This window comes from Coloeus monedula, assembly GCF_965178545.1.
Source record: "Coloeus monedula genome assembly, chromosome: 1".
In the NCBI taxonomy this organism is placed as follows: domain Eukaryota; kingdom Metazoa; phylum Chordata; class Aves; order Passeriformes; family Corvidae; genus Coloeus; species Coloeus monedula.
Window position 1 is genome coordinate 145,456,754 of NC_138781.1, and position 10,672 is coordinate 145,467,425.

A 10,672-nucleotide genomic window follows, 5' to 3' on the forward strand; every position below is an offset into this window, starting at 1 on the left:
CTTTCTACATAAAAGTAAAAATTCCTTAAACTCAGCTGCAGAAGTAGCAACGGGGCAGAGATTTTATCTGTAAGCATTCTTTCTAGACCCAGACTTCCATTCTGTAAAGGCTGCAAAAAGGATTTCACAGATTTTTCTGTATTAAAATAATATAATCCTTTCCGTATTATGTAACCCTTCTTTCTATACAGTAATTTGTCACGTGTACATGAAAAATAAAGACATTTGGGTCTGAAGATCCTCAGCTCAAACAATGAGAGCTAAGGATAATACCTCTAGAAATTAAAAATAGAAAAAAATGTCTACAAAGTCTACAATAACATTATTTCCATCTTTTCTGTTTTACAGTAATGCATGGATTGTTATTATTGTTGCCAGCCTCACACCAAGAGAGCATACTGAGTCTTTTGTTGATAACACATGGATGATATTAGCTAGTGCTTTCTAAAAAGGCATTTTCTAAAGGGCTAGTATTGGTTAAAATACTAGCCCTTTAATACATTATTTAGAAGTCCCATTTCTTACTCTCAAAGCTGCAATACTCTTTACATGTGCCAACAATGCCATTATAGCATTAAAATGGAAGAGTTTTCAGATTTTTAGTTGAACTATAAATACTAAGCTTGGGGGGTTTGGTAATCTTGCTTTATTGTGGTTTCTTTGCTTGAACAATCAAACTAATTAGTCATGTTCTCCTTTTCAGTCTACTACTTTCTGGTCTTTCAGACTTTTTCTCTTATTATTATCACAGAGCTATGTGATATGTCATTCAGACAGTGCTGGCCATAAATTTTCCATCAAAAATGTTCATTTAATGAAAAGCTTCTATTCAGTTAAATGAAAACATCTGTAGCTATTGCTCACATTATATATTAAAAGATGAGCACTTTCAAAAAGAAACCTCCCTCTTGCACATTCCAGAAGTAAAAAAAAAAAATCCTTGAAAAACAAACAAAAATAATTTTAACCATTTTACTAGAGTAACTCAAGATCAGATGGAAGGAGCTGGGAATGAGGAGAATATGCTTGCTATCACCACATGTGCAGTTCTCTCTAAATATTGAAAATACCTGGTGGAAACATCTTAATTGACTTTTGCCATAGTTTGTTTTTCTAAGGCCTACATTTATGGCCTTTATAATTATTTTAATGGTTTTTTTTAGTGGTGTCTTTTAAAATCTAGATCAAACCTCCCCATGTTACCGGAAGCAGGTAATTGCAGCTGAAGGGCCCCATGATGGTTGTTTTCAGTTTGATGAAGGAGGCACAGGAGGGTAGCACCCTGTTGCAACAGGCACAATATACAGTGATGAAGCCAAGGTGATTTGTCAACACTGACAGTGCAAGTAAAAACCATGTCATGCCACCTGCTAATGCAGCAAGATTTCAGGTAGTTCTGCAGAGGAGCTGAAGACCTATTTGAAGGACTCATAGTAAGGCTTTACATGAGAGGAGACCTGCGCTTTTCTGTTTCTCCTTGTCTTTGACAATTCATTGCATTGGTTTAAAAGAGTTGCTTTTCTCAGAATCCTTTACTACAGTACCGTGTAATTTTAATGTATTCTGCCTCTCTACCCTTACAGTTTGTCTGTCTGCACTCTTGCTTTTCACATATCTGTAAAGACAGATGCAGCCATGAGTTTTCTTAGGTTCGAGGCAGCTTCTCTGCTGTGCCTGTCAGAGCACTACAACCCGCAAGTCTGTGGCACCTCCCTTCAAGGAACATTACTGTACTTCTCATCTGCAACAGCCTTATACAGCAGCAGACTGATCTGTGAGCTCTGTAGAGCTGACACTCCTTCCTTCCTCTTCTTGGCATTATTTTCAGTAAAAGCATTGCTACTAGCTATGGTTGAGTCTCTACTTACAAATGACTGGAAGCAAGCCATCCAAAGCAGGAATTCTCCAAATTCTGCGAGCATTACCATGTTTGGAGATCCTAATGCTGTCACATGGCATCTGACAGTATGTTCACTCTGCTAATAAGCCTTTTTGAGCTGTAACCCCAGAACATGCTTAGATCTCAGATCACTAATTATCATCTTCACTCCAGGAAAAGTCTTGTTCCAGATACTGACAAACTTGTGAAACTGAAATAACACCAGACTTCTCACTCACTTCACACAGTTCATGGAGAAAGCACTTGCTCATGCCACATTTCATGTTAAAAATAATTCACTATAACAATTAAAAAAACAAACGAGTTCACCAAATTCCATTAGCCTTTTAAAAATGACATGGATTACAAGATTATGAAGTTTTTTCTTTAGTAGCTTGCTTCTCCTCCATCCCATTTTTCTTGGTCTTAAAAGCAAGTTTAGAAATGCATTTGTTATGGTGCACACAATGCTAAGACTGCATTGCAAAAAGAACAGCAGACTACCTCGGTCAGTAGCACTCTACCACCAACAGTCTGGGAGGTACCAGGAGAGAGCAATCCTTTCCAGTAGGTAGCATGTCTGTTGCTACACTTTTCCAAAGTTTAAAAGAGTCAAATAGTATTTATATGAACAGTTCAACGCAACTGGCCTTGCACCCAGAGAACAGCCTGATGAGAATTTATTTTATTAGTACAGCTGCAGCCATACAGAGTCTATTGAACATCTGCTTCACAACATACCATACCCAACAAGCTACAAAAAACTTTCCAACGTGCTGTAATAAAATTAGGATACACAGTGTTTAAGAGAGAAGTTTAAAAGCTAATGTGCAATTAGTACAGGTCCAGCAAGATGATGAGTTTTGCCACCATCCAAGCCTGCACCAAATGGAAATGGGGTCAGTAAAAGTGTCCAGATGTTGTATATAGATTCAGGTTATAATGACAAATATACTGCTTCTAGTAATTGTGATATACATCTGGAAGGTTATATAGGAACATGATGGAAAACTCTGGGGAAATAGAGGACATCCTCCATTCTGTAATATATTGCTTGTAATATTGCACAGAGGGAATGTGGCCAGAAGTTTTGCATAAATAATGTCAGTGAGTCAATCCAAGAACCCTGCAATAATGCATCAGGCTAGAGGGATGATTTGTGTTCAAACATCTGCCTCCAGCTATGCTTTTTTCCTATCTATTATTCCATTCCTTATTTCACATAGTCTTATATCACTGGGAAGACACAAATGGCATTTGACTTGGCATCAAGCGATGATGGCTTTTGTGGACATGACCTGCACTATACATCTTTCATGCCCTTATTATTTTTTCTGCATTGTCATCTATACTGCTGATGATTTTCATGGTAAATTAGGACACTCTGACCTCCTTATCCAGGAACTATTAGGTCCCTTTTTAATCTATAAACTTCTTCGCTGTGAAATATACATCTCTGAATCGTAAACCATCAAGGACAAGGACTGTTTTATTCTGCACTCACACAGCAGAATGAAGTTATACTCTTGCCTTAAGTCTTCTGCTGCTACCATAATGCATCTGACATGATCACATAATGTATATCTGTGTTTGTTTAAATTATTCTAAATCTACTAAGAAGAAAACAAGAAAAGCAAAATGTATCTTGGGATGAATAGATTGTGTGAATGAATGTCCAAATGAGGGAGTGAAGGACACAGAATGAGTCCATGAATGGTCATACACATAGGGGAGCTACTGACCAGAATGCAAAAATTCCCAGGACCAGATTTGTAGCACCAGAACGGCTGATCTTACCACCTCATTAATACCTGTTTTACATGCCATTCATGTTTACATGCAATATCTGATTCACAGGCAGAAAGGGTTGTGGAACCTTTGAATAAGAAACGAGGCTAGAGAATCTAGACTGATTGACACTGAATAAATCACAATTTTGCTCATAAGAAGGAAGTTAAGGCGAAAGAAAACATCTTTTGCCACAGATACAGGAAACAAAAATGAGCCTTATAATGTTCTTTGCAATCAGCTGATGGGTACTCAGTGCTCCTCCAAATAACAGTGGGGTGGGTTTGCTTCTATAACGTCACAGAGAAAGTTTTCATCTACTGCTAGGGTTTACAGAAAGAGAAATAAACATCAGTAGAGGCAGATGAAGAGAGAAACCCTGAGCTGCTGTACCTTTCAGGATAGAAGACAAAAAGCCATGTACTACAGAGCACAGCAAGGATCCCCTCACACATGTTTTAGGAAGGAAACAAGCACAGGACCTCTCTGTCTGTCCTACTATGCAGCGAGTTACAGGAATATCATCTGTCAACACCTTAATGAGAACTATGCCTCCAACTGTGGAGCAACAATAGGAAACTGCATACCGGCAATGACCCCTGAAGGGAAAAAACACCCTTTCACTCCTAATTATAATGCTAATAGCACATAAGCAGTCAAACCACAGGGCAGATTAGCTTTTCTCCAGTATTAACTACTGTGAAGTCCACCACAAAGTCATTTGTCACCAACATACTTTCAGCATTGGTGTAACAGCTGTGAAAATACAATTAGTCCCTCCATCTCTATCCCACTGGGTACCAGTCACTGCTTCAGTGGCCTCTTTGGATATGTTTCTGTCCTCTGCTGGCCAGAGGTCAAGTTTTCCAGAAGCTAGTTGCCTGTATAAATTACAGTGCACATATTTTACATCTCATTGTAATGCTTTCTTTTGCCAGCATCCGCTTCTTTGCAAATGTTCCATTTCCAAGCCATTTTTCTGCAAGCCCCAAGAGAAGTCATCAAACAAGCATGCTGAAAATTTATCCACAGGCATCAAAAATGCACATTTGGCTGATGAAGACATAGAGTTCATATAAACTTCAATTTGGAATGCTTCTTCTTCCAAACAGCTAGTCCCATATGACACCATTTGCTCAGGAAAAATAAGACCAGGGGAAATGTCCGAAAGCCCAGTACAAGAAGACACAGACTGCCCTCAGCTATTTTGGGGCAAGGAGACAAACTTGGTATTGTTTAAATAATTTTCAGTGTCAGCATTTGGAGTACCAGTACAATTGAAGGCTGTAGGAGAGGTGCTGGGTAGTGAGAGACCAAAGGAGACATGATATGTCTGCTTCTGGGTTTGGGTCTGAAGTCACAATGCCAAGATTATGCTGAGACTTCCAGATGTCTCTTTAGAGACAAGCAACTGAACAACTGCAAAAGCAGAAAAATTATCAGGATGATGTTTCTGCATTGTGATACCCTGGAATAAGTCCTGTTACTCCTTTTTCTTCTGTCACAGTTACAGGGAGAGTACCAGCTGCTAGACATAACAGCCCATCACAGTCTTCGAGCCAGAAACAACTGACTGCGAAACTAGTTCTTTGGTGTTTAAAGGAATATGAAATGGGCCAACGGCAACGTTCCTGAGCTGAATGTCAAGATGGAAACTCCAGACAAGTAGAGAATTGATGATACAACATGCCTGCCAAGATCAAAAAGTGGTGTGTAGGACCCACTGCAAAGTGAGAACCAAAAAGCCACATCATGTTTTAAGCACCTCACATGTAGGCTGGACTATCACACTGCACCTGACTTCCCCATATTCTGTTAATGCTTGTTTTTATACTATGGGAAATAGTAAACCCATATAGTTATTATAGTAACCCACACACTAACCCTGGCTTATGGAGGCTATGCGAGTCCCAGCAGTGTCTAAGCTGTTACAGTACCATTTGGATCAGTCAGCAGGAGGACTGTGCTTCCACATGCAGGTCTCAACCCATGAGTTTTTCATCCTATTTTCTCCCCATGTACTGCTCAGGAGGGAGAGGGGGAGAGTGAGACAGCATGATGGTGGAGTGGTGTGGTGGGCACCTGGTGGCCACCACACCACATAAAGCCATTCTGAAATTGGTGGTTTCCTGATCAATTTTCTGTTCACTCTGTGAACATTCACAGGTTGGGCTGTGGCAAACCACTGAAGTTGGTTACTACCTGTATGAAACCCAGCAGGTATGACACCCCGCTTCTCTGTGCCCCAGCAGACTGTGCCATTAACACATACAGCGTATAGCCAAGTGTTACAGTAGCGATACTGCAACACGTGTATCAGACAATGAGGCCCGTGGAAAAGAAATATCTATGGACCGATTCTTGACAGATGTCTCAGAGAGATGTTTATTTCTCCAGCCGCATGACCGGGGCTCTGCCGAGGAACTGAGGCAATCACGGGACCCGAGGGTCCTTCCCCGTGCAGGGAACACAAAACAACCAATGGGGAATGAGGCTGACCAGGGGCAGGGAAACCCCGTGCCTCCCCCCCAGGGCCCCTCTCCCAGGACCACATGGCAGGGGGGAAGGGACCCCGACACTTCGCCCATTTATTTTTAACAAAAAGAGATTTAAAGCTTAACATTGAAAACAACTGGATAAACATAACAAGAACAGTTTCAAAATAAAACAAGCCACCCTCCTGAGTCTTCAAATGTCCAAACAGATTCTCTGGAACATCTTAAGGCTGACAGAAGGGAGACAGGACTCTCTGAGCATGCTTTGTGGGGAAACTGAGGCAGGAGAGGGTTTCTTCCATTTGTACCTGTTGGAACTCTAAACAATAGTTAATTTCTTCCCTCCTCCCCTTCATCCCCCACTTGGCATTGGAAAGGGATTTTTGGGGAAACAATTGGTAAAGGTATGGTTTTGTGAGGGAAACCATGGGTGAAAAAACTGATTGGGAATACACTGGGGGTAATAGGGTAAAAGGGAAAGGTGGGATTAGGAAAGGGAGACTGTAGGGACTGTTTATAATGTGGATATTGTCTAACATGACTATGATTTTTAGCATATATACTGCCTTTTACAGAAACACCATCAGGCCCAGTGACCTCTGCTGCTTGTAAACCTTTTCTACCTCACACAATTTTGAACTCTACTGCTTCTCCATCTCCTAAACTTGGGATGTATTTTTCAGGGTTATTCTTTTTAATAGCACTTCTATGAACGAATATGTCTTCTTGGTTGTCACATCTTGTTATAAAACCATAATTTTGTTAAACATTATACCATTTTACTATTCCTAAAACCTTAGCTACAATGATTTTTTCCTTTTTCCGAGTGGCTGCTGTTTTCTGGTTCGCTGCGTTTTTGCTTTCTCTTTCGCTTTCACTCGCTCCCGTGTTGGAATTGCCAGGGTTGTCAGTGCTGCCAGGGCCATCGGGGCTGCTCGTGCCTGTGCACTCTTCCCGGGGTTGCATTCGGGCTGTGCGGGCCGGGCCGGGCCGCTCAGCTCCCCGTGCGCCACCGCGTCTGCTCTCAGCTGCGCTGCCGCTGCCTGGGGCCGCGCCCACGTCTCGGCCAGGCCCCTGAGCGATGATCCCCCCGTGCCCTGCTCCAGCGCACGTTTCGGCTGGGCTCCGCTCCGCTCCGCCACCAGCTGCCGCCCGCCCACCGCTCCTCTCACGGGGCTCGCTCCACCACGTGCTGCGCGGGGCTGGGTGGACTCCTGCTGCACCTCGCTCTGCTGCCGACACTGCAGCTCGCATCGCTCCACCCATGCATGGGAACTGCCTTGCTGCTGCTTGGAGAGTGCTCGGGGCATGTAGGTGAGGCTGCATGGACTCTGAGGCAGGCTTCCCTTCGCCAAGACACAGCTGACATTGCTCAACAGTCTCGGTAATTAAATAATATTCATGAAAATATTCTTCCATCGGCATATATTTTGACTCAGAAATTAACTGTGTCCAAATGGTCTTCCAAAAATCTTTGGTAAGAATCAAATCCCAAGAAATGCAGAAAAAGTTCTTAAGCAACCATGCCAGGAAGTGTTTCAGTTCCTTTTGAGTTTGAATTAAGCTAAAATTTACAAATATTTGTTCAAGAATCTTTTCAAGTTTAAGATAAATGTCCACATGCGGCTTGGAGAGCCAAGAGTCTTTCCACAGCTCCTCCATAGTTTAGAGATGGAACAGCAAAACAAAAACAAGAAGAGAAATCCGGAGTTTACTCACAAATCAGTCACTGTCCTTAGGGATCGGGGATCATTCTGCCCGCATTAACCACCATTTGTTACAGTGGGGATACTGCAACACGTGTATCAGACAACGAGGCCGTGGAAAGAATATATATATAGGCTGATTCTTGATAGATGTTTCAGAGATGTTTATTTCTCCAGCCACATGGCCGAGGCTCTGCCCAGGAACTGCTCAATCACGGGGCCCAAGGGTCCTTGCCTGCGCGGGGGAACACAAAACAACCAACAGGGAACGAGACTGACCAGGGGCAGGGAAACCCCGTGCCTCCCCACCACATGGCAGGGGGGAAGGGACCCCGACAGACAAGTTTGCTTATGGATATACAGATGATGGAAATGAGGCAAGCAGGGATGCTGAGCCCCATCCATCTTGCTCTCCTTGCTGTTCTTCTACCACCTACCGCACCAAAGGGCCGTGCAAGAGAATCCTGTAACGGCAGAGAGGTCTTCATTGCTCAGCCCAAGCTTCCCCTCGGTCCAGAAAGCAGCTGTGTTCACCCCCTACTGAGCAAGGGCATGGAGTATCACTCTCTGCTGTGATGCTCTGGGCTCTGATCCTATCTAATTTATCCCATCTTATCTAGCACTACCACTACTACTTATCTAGCACTACCTGCTTCCCTCTATATGGATGCTTTCATAGTTCATGAAAACACCTGCTTGGATGAGGAAAACACCATTGCAAAAACCCTCCTGTCACACAAAAAGACTCCCCCAAGCACATAGTCCTCCTCACCTAATCACAACCATTAACTGTTTCCTCTGGCCTATAAATACAATCTCTGTTGAATTAAACTCCACCTATCTTAAGTGTCTGTGTTAGCCACATACTAAAAATGTTACGTGCCATGTTGTTATCTACCACAGCTTGGTAACAGTAAAACTGTACCTCGTCTGTTTATTGTTGGCAAAAGTTCCACAAAGTCCCATTATTTCTCCTTGAATGAACACATAAACACTGAATGGGACAGGGTGGAGAATGAAACTCCTTCCGTGGTTAACACATTTCCCCTAAGCCCATCTGTCACCCTCAGAGCAGTATCAAAGCACTACTGCTTAAGAAATAGTGTGAAGGGACTTGTGAGGGAGTAAATTCTTCTTTATTTGAGGAAAACAGAGGATAATCCAGCAATTTCACCAGTTCTGTTTATTTTTAAACAGAATGATTCATATTGCCTTGCAAATGTATAGACTGATTTAGAGAAAATTATTTGAACAAAAGCAACAATTATCCTCTTCCCTCACTTCTGAGGATTTTTACTCTCCTTATAGAGCACAGGAAAACCATCTTTGGAGTTGCTCAGGGTATATGAGTGAGAACATCATAAAATACAAAAAAATTCATAAGCCAATATTATGGTGAAAATTATAATCACTAAAGTAGTTACTCTTTAAAGAGTCCTAATTTCAAATTTGGGTTAAAGTTGGTTGGACTAGAACATTACATGCAGACACAAGCTCTTTGATAGGTTTTTGGTAGCTTCTCTGCAACCCAACAACAAAGGCAGCAGAATCCTGACACTGGTTTAAACTGATGCCACAGAAATGGAAATGGATATGAAAGATGATCTCTGATTTCGACATGTTCCAGATGAAAGCACTTGGCCGAAACTGAAGCCAGAGAGTAGTTGCTTAATAGATTGTTTTTAAAACCAAATTCATCATTTTCTCTTTCAGACAGGAAAACGTTCTTATCTAAAAGGAGATTCCTTTGTCTGGGAATGAAATCCCAGATTTAGACAGTTCCACAGACTGGCAATGAAGAATATTAGGCCTCCTAGCAACATTCTTCAGCACTCTTCATATGCAGACTTGGCTCTGTATTTCAACTGTCTACTGTACATGGCAGCCCTGTACTGCAGGATACAACTCTATATGGGGTCTGTCTGGCAGCCCTGAACAGTAGGTGGTCTGAATCCCTCATTACTTGTATGCCAGTGGATTTGGGGCAGCAAGTTAATCATTGTGAACAGAGCTCTTGGGCATGCAATCAGAAGATGAAAACATTATCCTTTGTGCTCAACACTTGAACAGTTCTTGTATAATTTTCTTAGTGTACAGTGAAATGAGAAGCAACCTTCAAACAAGCCCTTTGAAGTTCTCCAGAGGCTGCTCTTCCCAAGCATTGTCTAGCTAGACACCATAGGATGTTCTTTTGCTGTCTGAAAATATCCTCCTCTTATTTTTATAAACCATTTTTCCTCTCTGTTTAAGAAACCACTTTTGTATCCTTTATGCTAAGATCTTTGCTAAAATATGGTTATTTATATTGTACCTTGCATAAGGCAGAGTGCTAGGGAGAACTTAGCCAGGCAGCAAAAAGCTCCAATTTAGGACAGGGGATGCACTTTCCCCTCAGTAGTCTGCTTCTGAGGTAAAAAATGTTTTCTGAAGCAAAATGACAGCAAGTTTGTATGGTTCTGTTCCTGAATATTCCTTGACTGCTTTCTTCTTTCTTTAACAAAGGCTGTATACCACACATCAAACTTCTGATTTATTTTTACAGCGTTACAAATGCAAAGCATTTGCCACAAAAGATCATTTGTGACATCAGTTTTAATACAGCAAAACTACCTTTACTGTGCTAAGAATTCATAAGAAGCCGCAGGTATATAAAGGTCCTCTTCTGCATATTTAGATACTTATTGTCCCAATCACTCAAATAGAGTCCTAGGTATGATGTTAGTTGAAAAAGAAACTTTGGTATTTACTGATTTTTGCATATGAAGACATTTTTTGTTAGGCAGACAGTAAGCATTAGCTACTGT